The 18,034-nt window shown below is 42.4% G+C and overlaps 1 long non-coding RNA gene across 1 annotated transcript; it reads right to left on the reverse strand.

Annotated features, from left to right (window-relative positions):
• Positions 1-12,665: 12,665 nt before the first annotated feature.
• Positions 12,666-17,954, reverse strand: LOC125394030 (uncharacterized). Its single transcript, XR_014997150.2, has 2 exons — positions 16,601-17,954; positions 12,666-16,047 (listed from the first exon to the last, which is right to left on the reverse strand). It is a non-coding gene; the product is annotated as an uncharacterized LOC125394030 (long non-coding RNA).
• Between the last annotated feature and the right edge of the window lie 80 nt (positions 17,955-18,034).

The raw sequence follows: 18,034 nt of genomic DNA on the forward strand, positions 1-18,034 counted from the left end.
CAAATGGGTAGATCTAGAAAACATCATATTGAGTGAGGTAACCAAGACCCAGAAAGACAAATATAATATGTGCTCACTCATAAGTGGATTGTAGACATAAAGCAAAGAAACCCAGCCTACAATTCCCAATCACAGAGAACCTAGACATCAAAAAGGACCCTAAGGAGACATACATGGATATAATCAATATGGGAAGTAGAAAAACACAAGATCTTCTGAGTAAATTGGAAACATGGGAATCATGGGAGGGAGTAGAAGGGGAGAGGAGAAGAAGGGTGGCATCAGAGAAAAAAATATAGATCAATAAAAACAGTTTAAAAAATTAAAAAATAAAAGTTTACATTTTTGGTAGCATTACAATCTGGTGCAAACTTTTATCTTTTGAAAGAAAAGTGTAAAAAAGTCACTGTCACATTTTTGTCGATTTTTGTCATTGGACTAGAAGATTTTTCTGCATACCCAGATGATAGTCCTGTCTCAGTTCATACACTTATGGTTTTAACTCTCTTATTTTTTCCTTTCTTATGAGGAATTGCATAGTTCCTGTGATTCTTACTTAGCATTTCCACAAATGTTTTCAACATCTTCAGGAAAAGGTAATCTTTTCATTCTTTTTCAATTATTTTTATTGAGCTATACATTTTCCCCACTATCCTTCTTTTCTCCTCCCTGCCTTTCCACCCTCCCTACTGCACCCCATCCTCCCCATTTTCTCAGATCTTACTCTTTTTCTCCTTTTAAGGTGCATCCATGTAGTCTTTTATAGGGTCCTCATTGTTGTCTAGATTCTCTGTGGTGGTGGACTGTAAACTGGTTAGACTTTACTTTATGTCTAATGTATACTTATGAGTGAGTACATATTATATTTCTCTTTCTGGGTCTAGATTAGCTAACGCAGTATGGTTTTTTCTAGTTTCATCCATTTGCCTGCAATTTTCAAGATGTTATTATTTTTACTGCTGAGTAGTACTCTATTGTGTAAATATACCACATTTTGTCTATACTTCAGTTGAGGGTTACCTAGATTGTTTCTGGGCTATGAAAATTATGAATAATGCTGTTATGAACATAATTGAGCAAATGTCCTTGTAGTATGGTTGAGCAGTGTTTGGGTATATGTCTAAAAGTGGTATAGCTGGGTCTTGTGGTAGATTGATCCCTAATTTTCTGAGAGATCACCATACTGATATCCAAAGTAGCGGTAAAATTTGAACTCCCACCAGCAATGAGGAAGTCTTCTTCTTACTCCACATCCTCTCCAGCATGAGCTGTCATCAGTGGTTTTGATCTTGGCCATTTTGACAAATGTAAGATGCTGTAACATGAGTTGGGCAGGCTTTTTATTTGGGGTTTTTGTCCTGCCCTGTTCCCCCAGTTGTTTAGTCCCAAAGTAAAATCACACAAGAGATCTCAATAAGTTATAATGCTGATTGGCCCATTAGCTCTAGCCTCTTACTGGCTAACTCTCACATCTTGATTAACCCATTTTTCTGATCTATGTTAGCCATGTGGCTCAGTACCTTTTTCAGTGGGGCAGCTCACATCCTGCCACTTTGGTGATCTGGGCAGGAGTGGGAAGAATCAACTTCCTCCTCCCCAGAATTCTCCTGCTCTCCTTGTGTCATTTCTACTTCTTGTCTGGTTTTCCCGCCTACACCTCCTGCCTGACGAATCAGCGTTTATTTAAAACATGATTGACAGAATACAGACAATTCTCCCACACCACTTCCCCCTCTTTTTTTAAAAAAAAAAAAAACAAAGGAAAATATCCATAGTCCATTTTTTGGGAATGTGGGCATAGTATTCCAGGCTACTTCCAGCTGGTTGGGGGTGCTGATAATCTTATGAGGACCTAAAGAAAATTTAGACTTATGATCAAGTCCTGACTGAAGTATCCTGTGAGTCTTGATCATCTCAGGCAGCAGTCTTGAATCTGTTCTGGATGAAGAACTCAGACATCTGGGCCATGTCTTCCTACTGGAGATTTCTCAGGTGGTCTCCCTTGGTCAAAGATGTTTTTTCTTAACTCTGAATAAATCCAGAGCCTCTCATTTTCTGTGGAAACAAAAGCAAAATCTCTTCTCCAAAGTAACATACCTTTTGACTTCAATTTTGAAGCCAAGGTATTTTCAAAATACCTTTCTTGGATTGATTCTGCAGCATTTATAAACAAATATCTTTTAGCAGCTGTTGCTCCTTCCTCAGCATTTAAACAATTCAAAGAGAGCATAATAACATACAGTATCAAGATTCCCTGTGCATTTTTCATCTTTACATGGTTTTATTTTAACCTCTATTTCTTTTATTTTTACATTTAACTTTTGGCTTTTTGAGACAGGTTCTCTGTATATCTTTGTCCTGGAATTCCTTCTGTAGACCAGGCTATCCTTGAACTCCCAGAGATCCGTCTGTCTCTGCCTCCCCAGTGCTGGGATTAAAGGTGTGTACCACCAAACCCAACTACTCTCTTTCTTTCTTTTTTTTTAATTTTCAGGACTTTAAACCATTTAGAGGTTTTTTTTTTTTTTGAATCTCCCTTTAATGTATATCTTTCTTTTTCTGACCACATGGGTCTTTAATTTGCTAAGGAATATGGAGAAAACAACAGTTAAAAGTTCCTATGGCTTTTCAAGGTCCTTGCCAGGAAGCAAGCTACAACATTGTATCTATAGTCCAGACTGCCTGCTTGAAAGTCAAGAGTTTTCCCTGGCAGGATAGCCCAGAAAGCCAACATTTTAAAACAGGGTAGATTTTTCCTTCCATGACTGAAAACTGAAATGCTTTAGTCTAGTCTTTCCCAAGCTTTCTCAGGCTTTTTGTGAATGCAGTTATCCACATGGGCGCCATTATGTAACATGAGTGGGGCCGGCTTGTTATTTGGGGTTTTTGTCCTGCCCTGTTCCCCCAGCTGTTTAGTCCCAAAGTAAAATCAAACAAGAGATCTCTATAAGTTATAATGCTGATTGGCCCATTAGCTCTAGCCTCTTACTGGCTAACTCTCACATCTTGATTAACCCATTTTTCTGATCTATGTTGGTCATGTGGCTCAGTACCTTTTTCAGTGGGGCAGCTCACATCCTGCTGCTTCGGTGATCTGGGCAGGAGTGGGAAGAATCAACTTCCTCCTCCCCAGAATTCTCCTGCTCTCCTTGCATCATTTCCACTTCCTGTCTGGTTTTCCCGCCTACACCTCATGCCTGACCAATCAGCGTTTATTTAAAACATGACTGACAGAATACAGACAATTCTCCCACACCAAGATGCTATCTCAGAGTAGTTTTGATTTGCATGTCTCTGTGGCTAATAAAGTTAAACAATTCCTTAAGTGTTTTACAGCTATTTGAGACTTCTCTGTTGAGAGTTCTCTATTTAGGTCTGTACCCAATTTTTTTTATTGAATTATATGTTCTTTTGAGGTCAAGTTTCTGGAGTTCTTTGTATGTTTTGGAAATTAGTTCTTTGTCAGATGTGGAGTTGATGAAAATCTTATCCCATTTTGCAGACTGCTGTTTTACCATGCTGTGTCCTTTGTTTTATAGAAGTTACTCAGTTTTAGGATGTCCCATGTATTAATTATTGTTCTTGGTGTCTGTGCTACTGGGGTTATATTTAGGAAGTGGTCTCTTACTTCAAACACCTGTACTCAACAAAACTTGAAAACTTAAAGGAAATTAACGATTTTCTGGATAATTCTCACATCTCAAAATTGAATTAAGACCAGATAAGCAAATTAAATAGGTCTATAACCACTAAGAAAATGAAAACAGTCATCAAAGTTCTCCCAATCAAAAAAAAAGTCCAGGGCCAGGTGGTTTCATCACAGAATTCTACCAGAATTTCAAAGAAGAGCTAATATCAATACTCCTCAAATTGTTCTACACAATAGAAATAGAAGGAACATTGCCAAATGTTTTGTATGAGACTACAGTTACCGAAATAACACAAAGACATACCTAAAAAAGACAATTACAGACCAATCTCCCTCATGAACATAAATGCAAAAACATTCAATAAAATACTGGCAAATCGAATCCAAGAACACATCTGAAAATTCATCCACCATGACCAAGTAGGCTTCATTTCAGAGATGTAGGGATCATTTAACATATGAAAACCTGTCAATGCAGTCCACCATATAAACAAACTAAAAGAAAAAATAAACATAGGATCAGAATCTAAAAACATTTGATTCTGAAAAAAGCCTTTGACAAAATTCAGCATCCCTTCATGATAAAGGTCTTGGAGAGATCAGTGATAAAAGGAACAAAATAAAGACAATATCAAACTAAATGGAGAAAAACTCAAAGTGATTCCACTGAGTCAAGAAAAGACAAGGCTGTTTGCTCTATCTCTCTCTATTCAATATAGTACTTGAAGTTCTATGTAGGATAATAAGACAGCAAAAGAAGATCAAGGTGATACAAATTGGAAAAGAAGAAATCAAATTTTTACTATTTGCTATTGATATGATACATGATCCCAAAAATCCTACCAAGGAACTTCTACAACTCCTAAACATGCTCAGTAATGTAGCAGGATACAAGGTTAACTAAAATAAATCAGTAGCTCTCCTACATACAGATGATAAATGGGCTGAAAAAAGAGGTCAGAGAAATACCACACCTTACAATACTTACAAATAACAAATAGTATCTTGGGGTAACCTAACCAAACATGTGAAAGACCTGTATGACAAGAACTTTAAATCTTTGAAGAAAGAAATTGAAGAAGATATCAGAAAATGGAAAGATCTCCTATGCTCTTGGATAGGTAGAAATAATATAGTAAAGATGGCAATCTTACAAAAAACAATCTACAGATTCAATGCAATGGCAATGCTCATCAAAATTGTAGCAGATTTCTTCACAGACCTTGAAAGAGCAATATTCAACTTCATATGTAAAAGCACAGGATAGTCAAAACAATCCTGTACTATAAAGAAACTTCTGGAGGCATCACCAGCCCTGCCTTTAAACTCTACTATAGAGCTGCAGTAATGAAACATCTTGGTAATGGCATAAAAACAGACAGTAGGACCAATGGAATCGAATCAAAGACCCAGATATAAATTCACACACCCATGAACACCTGATTTTTGATAAAGAAGCTAAAAATATGTAAAAAAGGAAAACATCTTCAACAAATTGTACTGGTATGACTGAGAGTTGACATGTAGAAGAATAAAAGTAGATCTGTATCTTTTGCCATGAACAAAGCTCAAGTCCAAATGGTTCAAAGACTTCATCAAAAAATCTGAATCTTATGGAGGAGAAAGTGGGAGGTAGCCTTGAATGCATTGGCGTAAGAGACCACTTCCTAAATATAACCCCAGTAACACAGACACCAAGAACAATAATTAATACATGGGACATCCTAAAACTGAGTAACTTCTATAAAACAAAGGACACAGCATGGTAAAACAGCAGTCTACAGAATGGGATAAGATTTTCATCAACCCCACATCTGACAAAAAACTAATTTCCAAAACATACAAAGAACTCCAGAAACTTGACCTCAAAAGAACATATAATTCAATAAAAAAAAATTGGGTACAGACCTAAATAGAGAACTCTCAACAGAGGAGTCTCAAATAGCTGTAAAACAGCAGGCCTGCTTTTTGTCGCACTCAACTTCTGCACGGCTAGCTTTACACCTGAAATAACAACACACAAATTGTATTCTTTTAAACACTGCCTGGCCCATTAGTTCTAGCCTCTTATCAGTTAACTCTCATTTCTTGATTAACCCATTTCTAATAATCTGTGTAGCACCACTTGCTGGGAAAGATTCTAGCCTACATACATCGGGTCAAAGAATCATGGTCGAAGAATCATCTCTCACTCTGCTTTCTTCCTCCCAGAATTCTGTTCTGTCTACTCCACCTACCTAAATCCTGCCCTATCAAAAAGCCAAGGCAGTTTCTTTATTAACCAATGAAAGTAACACATAGACAGATGACCCTCCCACATTATTTCCCCTTTTTCTGTTTAAACAAAAATGAAAGGCTTTTACATATAACAAAACAGTTATCAAGCAAGAATTACAGTCACAATATTTATATCTATTTTATCTTTATCATAACAATGGATAATTATAACCATTCTTCAACTCCCTCAAAAACTCCAGCAGGATATAATATTACCTAAGCAAACAAGAAGTAAGCAACTTCCAAAACTCTAGAAATGACAGAGACATCTCACTGTCTAGACAGTCACCCAAAGTTCTTTTGTACCGTTGGGGCATCCATCTTCAGCCTACAGGCCCATAGTATCCAGAGACATTTTCATGAAGCAGGAAAATTCAAAGACAGTTCAGTCATTTTTTTTCTGTGTCCTGTAGAATGTCTCACAAATTCTTTCATGAGTCAGGAACCCCAAAAGACCATCTCACCTTTAGGCAAGTTCAGCTGTCCTCTTTCTGCAGGTTCTTTGTGTCCAGTTTATGCAACAGTCCAGGCAAGAGCAGTTTCTTGCCCAAATGGCTATCAAACTCAATAAGTAGCCTCTTCGGTGCCCATCTTCCTCTTGAAGTAGGTTGGTGCTGCCAGAAGCAGATGTGTCTCAATGTCATGAAAAACCCTGTTATTAAAACATTAAATGCCATATTTTGTAGTCTTTGAAAGATATGAAGAATACCTATCTAACTGAAATATATCTCTATATATCCAGAAAATTCAACTAACATGACTACAAGCTTGACTATTATTGATGATTATCCATTAATAACCTATATTTCCTAATCATACATTACATTTTAAATGAACTACAGAATCACAATACCTTAATCAAGATCAGAAATACATATACATATAACAAAATAGACCTTAAATTTCTATCAATAAGGCAAAATTTATACCAATGTAAATTATTCATACCTATATCATCTCCCCCTTTAAATGTAAAAGAACATTTATAAACAATATTTGGGAAGCTGGGGGCAGTTTTTTTCTCTCCAAACAGCTTCGTGCTGAATGGGGGCGCTGTTATTCAGGTCTTTCATGGTATAACATGTGTGCTAGGATCATCTCAGTTGGCAGTTGAGCAAAGTAATTTTTGAGGGTGTTCACAGAAACCTTTCAGGAGAGCATTGTCTATCATACCATATTGGGAAAGTAGCAATCCATAGGGTCTCATCCTCTGTGAAAACAAAAGAACTTTTCCAAAGCATCATAACCTTAGATCCAAATTTTGAAGTCAAGGTATTTTCAAAATACCTATCTTGGGTTAGTTCAGCAGCATTTATAAGCAAATATCTTTTAGCAGATGTTGCTACTTCCTCAGTATTCAAACAATTCAAAAAGATCATAATAGCATACAGTATCAAGATTCTCTGTGTATTTTCCATCTTTGTGCAGCTTTATTTTAACCTCTATTTCTTTTATTTTTACTTTTATTTTTTGACACAGGTTCTCTGTATATCTTTGTCCTGGAATAACTCTGTAGATCAAGCTGTCTTTGAACTCACATGTAACATGAAGGCCAGCTTGTTGGGGTTTCTGTCCCTCCTGGTACCCCAACAGCCGGCAAGCAACAAAGAAAATCACACACAGGACTCCATAAGGTTATAAACTGATTGGCCCATCAGATCAGGCTCCTTATTAGTCCTTGTAACTTACATTAATCCATTATCATTATCTATGTTAGCACATGGCTCCATACCTTTCTCAGCTGGGCAAGTTACATGTTGCCTCTTCAGTGGTCTGCGCAGGAGTGACAGAGGAACCTTCCTCCTCTGTAACCTTATTCTATTTTCATTGCCCCGCCTCTACTTCCTGTCTGGTTGACCCACCTATACTGCCTGCCTGGCCAATCAGCGTTTTATTAAAATGATTGACAGAATACAGACAATTCTCCCGTATCACTCACAGAGGTTTGTCTGTCTCTGCCTCCTCAGTGCTGGGATTAAAGGTGTATGCTACCACACCTTGAACTCACAGAGATTGAAGAGTCCAAGAATAAGAAAATAAAAATGTAGATTCCACAAATAAAAATGTAGAAATAAAAAATATAAAGTTATAAGTCTAGGAGAATGAGAACAGACTATCAGCAGCTTTCTCAGCAGATCAAGGATCATTCATTCACAGTGAACTATTTTCTCACATGCTTGGGAAGCATAGGTCATTTTACAACTGGCTGTTTTATTTACAAGGCCAGAGTGTCTCTCTACAAATTGATAGCAGTGTCCTGGCCATCCTTGATAAATGACAGATATGAACTGAGTTAACCTTTAGGAGACAGAGATATGTAACCTTTGGGTTAGACACTGTCTCCATTATGGAAAACTGGCACCACCAGAGGAGAGGTATAAGACTCCAGTTTATACCTGGAGGTACCAGGAGATAGTGGACAAATATAATGGTTTAATTGATGAGCTCTGATAATGGAGGTTGTAAAGTGTGGCAGTCAGTATCTGAGTTTTACCTTGAGATAATATGAAAAGCTTTCTGCTATCTCCTAAGTTCTCAGCCTAAGAATCAGTTAATCCTAATTTATTAACCTTCTAGTATTACCAGCAGTCCCTTTCTGACTAATTGCTAAACATATTTCATGATGGCTGCCTAATTACCTATTGACATTAGTACTCACTCCCCTCTTTAGGACCTCCGCTGACCAACCCAAGGGTCAGGGCAAAGTTGTAAAACTTCTTTTTTTCAGAGATAATGCCAGGTGCCCCTACTATAAAAAGTGGGTTCAGAAACCCACCTTTTGCCACAGTCTAACAAACACCATCTCTGGTTGTCGTCTCAGCTAGCTGATAAGCTTCTGTGCCCCGCGGTGTTTTATTTTTATTTTTTATTTTTAAGTTTGCTTCTGGTTTTCCTAGGATCTGGTTTCTGAAATAAAGTTTGCTTCTGGTTTATTAGATTTGGTGGTGTTCTCATCTTTGTGTGACCCCTCTCGACTCAACAAGATCTGTCTGTCTCTGCCTTCCAGGCATTGGGATTAAAGGTGTGTGCTTCCACACCTTGAAGTCCCAGAGGTCAATCTACCTCTGCCCCTTGAAGTCTCAGAGGTCAGTTTACCTCTACCTGCCAAGTGTTGGGATTAAAGGTGTGTACCACCACACCCAACTATTCCCTTTTTTCTTTTTTAATTTTACAAACTTTAACCTTTAGCCTGCATATATTTTTAACACACTGTAAACCATTTAGAAGTTTTCTTTGTCTTTGAATCTTTCTTTACAGTATATCTCTCTTTTTCTGATCACATGAGTCTTTAAGGAGAGGGTTAAAGCCATGACTTTGATGGCTAGATCCAGTCCATTCTTTAACTTTCCAGCCTCATGGCGGAGGTACTGGCTGTAGCCATTTTTATTGCCACAACTCTATGGCATTTCAAGGTCCCTGCCAGCAAGCAAACTGCAGCATTCTGCTCACAGGCCACACTCAGTCAGACTGCCTGCCTGAAAGAGTCAGAGTTTGCACTGGCAGGATGACCCAGAAAAACGGCATTTTAAAATGGCACAGCTTTTTTCCTGCTATGGCTGAAAAGCCTGTGTTCAGCTTTTTGTCAACACCATTTAAGTGTTTCGTGACAAGACCTCTTAAAAGAGCTGCAGGGCTTTGCAGCTAAAGCTGAGTCAGGAAACCTCTCTTAGATGAGAGCGCTTGCTTGCCTCTAGCAAGTAGAGCAGACTCGAGAAATAGATTTACTCTATTCTTTCCCAAGCTTTCTCAGGCTTTCTGTGGATGCAGTTATCCATGTCTGGGCGCCATTTGTAGAAGGAGCTCCGAGCAAGCCTGCTTTTCGCAGCTCCTTCTACATTTATTTTATTGATTTCAGCTCTGAATTTGATTATTTCCTGTTGTCTAGTCCTCCTGGTTGAGTTTGTTTCTTTTTGTTCTAGAGCCTCCAGGTGGTCTGTTAATTCACTTGTGTAGGATTTTTCCAGCTTCTTTATGCAAGCATTTAGTGCAATGAATTTTCCTTTTAGCACTGCTTTCATTGTGTTCATAGGTTTGGGTATGTTGTACAATCATTTTCATTGATTTTTAGACACTTTTTGAGTTCTCTATTTCTTCCTTGACCCAGTGCTGAATCAGTAGAACATTGTTCAGTTTTCAAGAGTTTGTGATCTTTCTGCAATTAGTCTTGCCATTGAATTCTAATGTTAAGCTGTAATCATTTCATAAGACACAGGAAGTTATTCCAATTTTTTATGTGTTAAGATTTGCTATCTTGCTGAGTGTATGGTTGATTTTAAAGAAGATCCATGAGGTGCTGAGAAATAGGCATATTCTTTTCTGTTTGGTGAAATGTTCTATAGATGTCCAGATAACATAAGTCTGATAAGTTATAACATCTGTTAGTTCCTTTATTTCTCTGTTAAGTTTCTGTCTGGTGGACCTGCCCACTGGTGAGAGTGGGGTGTTGAAGTCTCCCAATACTAGTGTGTGGGACATGATGTGGGTTTTAAGCTTTAGTGATTTTTTTTTAAATAAATGAAGGTACCCTTATATTTGGGGCATGAGACTTTATTTTGATGGATTTTTTTCTGTGATGTATATGAAATGATTTTCTTGATCTCTTTTACTAATTTTAATTTGAAGTCTATTTTGTTAGACATTAGGATAGCTATATCAGCTTGTTTTTTAGGTCCATTTGATTAGAAAATCATTTTCCTATCCTTTATTCTGAGGTAATGTCTGTCTTTGTAGTAAAGTTGTGTTTCTTATATGCAGCAGCAGGATGGATTCTGTTTTCATATCCAGTCTTTTTGTCTCTGTCTTTTAATAGGAAAATTGAGTACATTGATGTTAAGCGATATTAATGACCAGTGATTACTAGTTCCTGTTATTTATTTATTCATTCATTCTTTTATTATTTTCGATGTTGTTTTTCTCTTCTTGGGGATTTGCTGGTGTGGGATTATCTATTGCTTGTATTTTTGAGGATATAGTTAACTTCTCAGGATTGGAATTTCCTTTTAGTACTTTCTATAGGGCTGGATTTGTGGATAGGTATTATTAAAATCTGGTTTTGTCATGGAATATCTTGTTTTTTTTCATCTATGTTGATTGAAAGTTTTGCTGGTTATAGTAGTTTGTACTGGTATCTCTGTTTTCTTAATGTCTGCATAACAGCTGACAAAATCTTCTGGTTTTTAAAGTTTCCCTTGAGAAGTTGGGAGTACTTCTGCTAAGTCTGCCTTTATATGTTACTTGACCTTTTATTCCTTTACAGTTCTTAGCATATTTTATTTATTCTCTGTTTACTGATTTTATTTTATGTGGCAAGAGAACTTTTTTTTTAGCCCAATCTGTTTGATGTTCTCTAAGCTTCTTATATTTTCATATACATGTCCTTCTTTAGATTGAGGAAGTTTTCTTCTATGATTTTGTTGAATATATTTTCTCTGCTTTTCAGCTGAACTTTCTCTTCTTCAGTTCCTTTTATTATTAGATTCAGTCTTTTGTCCCAGATGTCCTAGATATTTTCTATTAACAATTTGTTGGATATGACATTTTCGTTGACAGATAAATCTATTTCCTCTATCATATCATCAACAGCTGAGATTCTGTCTTCTGCTTCTTGTATTCTGTTGTTTATGCTTACTTCTTTAATTCCTGATTATTTACTCAATTTTTCCAGCTTCACATTTTCTTTGGTTTGTGTTTTCTTAATTGCCCGTCTTTCAGTTTTCAAGTCTTGAAATTGTTTGGGCTTTTTTGGTTTTCTTTAAGGGATTGGTTGGTTTCTTTCAGTTGGTTTTCTTTTTTTTTTTTTGTCTTTTTCTCTATTTCTTTAAGGGAATTTTTCATATTCTCTTTCAGGGCCTCAAAAAGTTATTTTTAAGGTTCATGAAGTTATTTGTAAGGTAGTTTTCTGCTTCATTTACATCGAGATGTTCGGGTCTTCCTGTTGTAGAACCACTAGTTTCTGGTGTTGATGCATTGCTCTTTATGTTGTGTGTATTCTTACCCTGTTGTCTACCCATCTATCCTCCAATCAGAACAGGTGGAGCCAAAGTTTCAAGGGGGGCTTTTCCTACAATTGGTACAGTTGGGGGTTGTGGCTCCAATGAATGTTCTTTCAGGTGTAAGCAGGGCAGAGCATTCAGTGATCATTCCTACAGTTGCCTACAGTTGCCTACAGGCCCAAAGCTCAGATAATCACTCCTCTAGGTACAGGCTCCAATGGTTGCTCCTCCATTGCAGGAGGGGCTAAGGCTGAATATCAGGGAGTCAGATAATTTTTAGAGGCCACTGTTGTCAGTGCAGCTGCTGAGGATTCTCCAGGTGGCCTGGCCCATTGCTGTGCTGCTGAGGCTTCTCTCAATGGCCTCAGGAAAAGGTAATACTATTAAGTGGCATTTTGTTTCCTTTCCTTTGGTGAATAAGTATTTGACTGCAAAGTAACGTGAACAATCGAAATGTTATGTAATATAATTACTTAACTTTAAGAATTCATTATTGTTTCTTTATTACCTGTGGGCCTTACAGGACAGAACATTATTAGCTCTGAGCACTAATACATGGGTGTTGGCACCTCTATTTATTTATTCAGTGAAACATCCTTTGTGCCATGATAGCAGAAAGGCATTTCCAAGCTGCTCTAATAAGAAAAGCAGTATGTCTTGGGTGATCATATTTACAAAATTACACACAGTAGGCACTTTTTCCAATTGTGGAAAAGGATAGATTCAAGGAAAACCATCTCACAAAGTAATGTTTAAAGCAGTTTTATATAAAATGGAGTCTGTTTGTTGTTAATTTACATTAAATCTATATTGATGTTTTTTAATAAAATTATATTGAATATCCTTACAGTTTTGCCCCCTTGTGTTCTACAGTGCCCTCAGAGACAAACACTCATCAAGTTTAGGGATAGAGGTAGGAGTCAATGTAGGGATAGGGTTTGGATTATGTTAGGTCCTAAACTGCAGAGGAAAGAGAACACATTCAGAGGGGAAAGGTTTCCTAATGAGGGCACAGAACATCTTCAGAAGGGAAGGACTGCCTGTTGAGAGCATGGAACTCCTGCACAGGACCCAGGACAGCTACAGAGTGGAAGAATGAACTGGTGAAGTCACAAGACAGCTGTTAAAGACCAAGGCCACCTACTGTGGGGTCTGAACACCTGCTGAAGGCACAGAACACATTCAGAGGACCCCAAAACACCTACAAATTAATTTGGTCAAATGTTGAGGCCACAGAACAGCTGTTATGTACAAGGGCCACTTGCAGGTGAGAGTCACATGCTGAGGACACAGGACATCTTCAGAAGAGTAGGGCAACTTGTTGAAGGCCCGGGACACCTGCAGAACAGAGCCACCTACTGAAGGTCAAGTGTTGGGATTAATGAGTCCTGGCCTTCAGCTGCTCTTCCCTCCTTCTAATTAAAGTTACTAGAAGCTGTGCCTAGCTTAGAGGATCAGAGGATGGAATTTTCACCTGTTGGCCATTGACTGCAGTGTATTTAAGCCTACATGGTGCTAATAAAGAGGGGCTTTTGGTATCAGTGTCTAAAGGTCTGGGTGTCATTCTGTCTCTGTGTCTGTGTTCTCAACCTCCAGCCCCTTGCCCGAAGTTCGCGAACTGGGGTCTAGCTCATAGAGCACAGACTGGGGCCGTGGTGCCCCAGTCAAGGCCACCTGCTAAGGACATAAGACACCCACAAAACGACACAGCCGCTTGGTGAGGACATAGAACAGCTACAGAGGTTCCATAACACCTGCAGACCGGCAAGAACAAATAAATGTTGATGGCACAGGATACCTGAATAAAGGAGGGACCAACTGTCCAGGGCAAAGGATGCCTGTTAAGTATCAGAGCCATCTGCAAATGGGCAGGGTCACCTGCTAAAGACACAAAGCATTGAAAAATTACCAGAGCCACCTGTTGGGGGCACAGGACACCTAGAAAAGTCACGGGACATCTGCAGAAGAGTAGGGGTACCTGTTGAGGGGCAGTAGTACCTGCTGAGGGCACAGAACATGTACATCTGCAAAGTGTCAGTACACTTTCACAGGACACATCTTAAGGACCAGGGCCTTCTGCTGAGATTCAGGGCCACCTGTTGAGAGCACACAGCACCTGCTGAAGGGCAAGGGCACCTGCTCAGCCACAGAATATCTGCAGAATATCAGAACCATCTCATAAAGGCATAGGACAGCAGCAGAAGGGCAGGACCACTTTCTGAGAGCACAGGACACCTACTGAGGACACAGAACACCTGTAGAGGGGCAGGGTCACCTCCTGAGCACCATGGTAAACTGTTGACAACACAGGACACTGGCAGAACAACACAGGATTATGGCCACCAGCTAAGGCACAGGACAGCTTCAGAGGACCCAGGACAGCTGCTGATTGGCAGAGTCACCTGTTGAAGGCTGAGATATCCACAGAATAAGAGTCAACTACTGAGGGCAAAGATGTGGGTCACCTGCTCAGGGACAGCATCACCTACTGAGGACCAGGGTCACATACTGAAGGCAGGGTCACCTACTGAGACAGATCCCATGCTGAGGGTCAAGATTACCTATTGAGGGGCAGGGTCACCTACTGATGGGCAAGGTCATCTTCTGAGGAGCAGGGTCACCTACTGAGGTCACACAGTTACACATGACCAAGACTCTACATAACCTTCTTGGTCATTGGCAGTTATGAATGTTCTGGCCTGTGCATGTGTCTTATGTGTGATGTGCAGAGGATGGGTGGAAGGTGGTGACAGGGCAGCCAATTTATGTGGACATCCACCCGCAGACTGTGCCACTGGAGCCCGCACAGCGGGCAGGTGCAGGTGGTGAGCCTGGGTAAGGGCAAAGGCTGTGTGTGGGGATCTGGGGGAGGGGAGTGGTGAGTGCTGGGAGGAGATAACTGGGTGGGAGTGAGAGCAACAGGTGTGGTTGGGTGAAGGGGAGAGGAGAGTGCTCACAGCATTTAGGTGCAAGCAGTGCACCTGGGAAAGTAAGAGATACAGGTGTGGTTAGGGGAGCAGTGCTGGACCTCAGGGCAGTGGGGAGGAGTCCTGGGCTTTGGGTGAAAGCCCTGGGCCCTGTGGGGAGCCCTAGGATGTGGAGCTGCTGACCCCTGGCCCAGGCCCCTGACCCACCTCGTCCATATCCCCTAGCCCTCTGTCCCCTCACCCACCCCGACCGAGGCCACTTGCCCACCCAGTTCGTGCCCCACGACCCTCTAGCCCCCAGGACACCGCATTGGCTGCAAGGGAAAGGGCAGCTAAGTGGTGGCTGCTGGCACCCGCCTGGGCCTCCTGGACTGGGATTCGCAGCAGGTAACATGGGTGGCACAGCTAGACAGACAACAGGTTCAATGATGGCAAGGGCAATCCCACGGGGAGGTTCATGGAAGGTGGGCTCCGAAGGGGCTGTGGTCGCATGGTCATGAAGGTTGTTGAGGGGGGTGCGAAGGACTTTGGAATCCAGGTGCTTCTCCATGGAGACCAAGGATACAGCTGCCCTGCCCCACCCTCTGCCCCTTCCTATCTTTCCCCCTCTTGGGCAAACAACCTGACCCCGGCTCAGACCCCAGGAACACCTGGTTTACTGACTGCAGGTGGATGGGGACTACTCGGTACCCAGTGCGGAGCTTGGTGAATGACAAATGACACAGAGTGTCCTGAGGACATGGGCTGTGATGCTTCAGACTTCCCCCACTCCTGAGTGTCTTCCCTTGACTTGGTGTCTCCCAGTTACTTCAGTATCTCCAAAACTGCCTCTGTGCCTCCCAACTGCCTCAGTGCTCCCCCACTTACTCTGTGTCCCCCCTCACTGCATCCGTATCTCCCAACTACCTTGGTGTCCCCCTTTGCTGCATCTGGTCCCCTAACATACACGGTATGTCCACCCACCTAAGCCCTCCTCACCCCGATGCCACATGCCTACGCCTAAATACCAGGCCTTCCTCACCCTGGCCTGCACAATCCTCCTTTTCACCCTACACAAAGAGAGTCCCCGAAGATGTTCTTGATGCAGTCTATGAGGTACTCATGCAAGTCGCCTGTCATCCCCTCAAAGTTTCTGCAGGCCAGGATGATGACCTCATGGGGGGTGCGACTCCAGCCACTCGGAGATTTTGGTGAGGTTTTCCTAGGGACGTCGAAGGGACACATGATGACATACATTAATCTCCACCCTTTCCCCCAACTACCCCTGGTTCTTCCCCCCACCTCCAGTGCAGTGGAGGGGGGGTATCATGTGTTCAAAGGGCAGATTTCTCTGCAAGCCACCCCGCACATGCGCAATCCACAGATCCAGGTACCGCATCCCTGCTTCCAGCTGCTTCGTCACGTCAAGGGTCTGGGGTAGATGGCAGGTCGGGGTTCATTCCGGGGTGCATAGCACCCCAGGACACCCCAAAACATGGACAGCACCCCGGGACTCACAGTCACCTCCCCCTGTCCATCACCTGGTGCCAGCCCTGCCCCCGGGGCTCTCAGTTTCCTCCCGACAACCTGCCCATTACCAGGACCCTAATCCCGCCACTGGGACTCAGTCCCATTCCGTTCCCCACCCCGCTCCCCTTCGCCCTGTCCATAATCTGTGGGCTCTCCCTCATGCCCCACTCAGCTGCGTGACCTACACCTCCCCCAACTCCCTGCCCTGTCCATCACCAGCGGTTCCTTCCCCATGCCCCACTCACCTGTGTGATTGACCACCTCAACACCAAGAGCCCCATAATTCAGGGCGTGACCCACCCCAGCAGGGTGAAGCAGCCAAGACTCTCCCCAGGAGAATGGGGACTTCCGGCTCAGGCAGTAAGTCATGGTGTCATGGCTCCCTGTGAACATACACATGTCAAAGCCCACATGCGCTTGCACTGGCCCTAAGGACCCCACGGAGTCTCTCTCGGGCTCTTTCCATCTGTCTGTCCTTCTGTCTCTCGGTTCTTCTTCTCCACGACCCCTCTATACCCATGACCACCCACGCAGGTCATAGGGCCTTGTCTCTGACAACCCAGGTTCCCCGTGTACTGCCCACGTCCCCCCAGCTCCTTTCAACCCTCCTAGAAGCTTCATTGGAGGCTACCCCTCCTGTCATGGGGCACAAGCGGGTGATTTCTGCCTCTAGTGGGACCCCCAAGGCTTCCAGACACCCACGCGTGCTCCATTCGTGCTATGGAGGACACGGCAGGACATGTGGGGTGGGGTAAGGAGGGCATGGGTGAGTGATGTCGGGGTGAGAAGGGCATGTGGCTGCCCAGGGCGTAGCCTCGTGGGTGCGTAGGCCCTTAGCTGTCCAATCCTCAGTCTCAATCAACCCCTCCCTCACTCCCAAGCAGGACATCCCCATGCTGTGGCAGCTGTGGGCGCATGGCCAGCAGGTGATTGTGTCCTATGAGGATGAGACCTCTGTGGTCATCACACGGAGCTGTGGCCTGGGATCCCTTACTGATGGGGTAACCAGATGAATTCGCAGGTGCTGCTTTAGTACTTGGAGACCATGAGGAGCTACGGCCGCCCAGGTACCACCTGGGACATAGCTAGGAAGGGGTGGCACTGATGTCACCTGTCAGTCAGATGGGGGTGGGTGTCTGTGAGGATGTCACCTGTCAGTCTTATGGGGTCTGTGGGGATGTCATCTGTCAGTCACATGCTGTGACGTCACCCCACCATTCCCCCTTCCCCTGTAGGCGGCCTGTTTGAGCTGGCATCAATCTCATAAAGTGTTGTAGAAGGTGAGGGCTGCATCTCGCCTCCTGGCTAGCTTAAACCCCGAAATAACCACACAGAAATTGTATTAATTAAATCACTGCCTGGCCCATTAGCACTAGCCTCTTATTGGCTAACTCTCACATCTTGATTAACCCATTTCTATTAAATCTGTGTATCATTCAAGAGCATGCAGGGGCAGAACACAGGTGTTGGGGTGAGAGCTGTGGGAGGTCAGTGTTCAGTCCTCCTGCCCTGGATCAGCCACAGCACCACTTCCAACTGAGACCCTATCCCCCCCCCCCTTTCCCCAGTGACACAGACACTCCTCATCCCTTCCTTTCTCCAGTGAAAGACCCTCCCCTCCCCTTCACCAGTGACACAGAACCCCACAGAGCCCACACATCGCCAGCTAAAGAGAGGGA

This window comes from Myodes glareolus, chromosome 15 (genome assembly GCF_982192425.1).
Source record: "Myodes glareolus chromosome 15, mMyoGla1.1, whole genome shotgun sequence".
NCBI lineage: Eukaryota > Metazoa > Chordata > Mammalia > Rodentia > Cricetidae > Myodes > Myodes glareolus.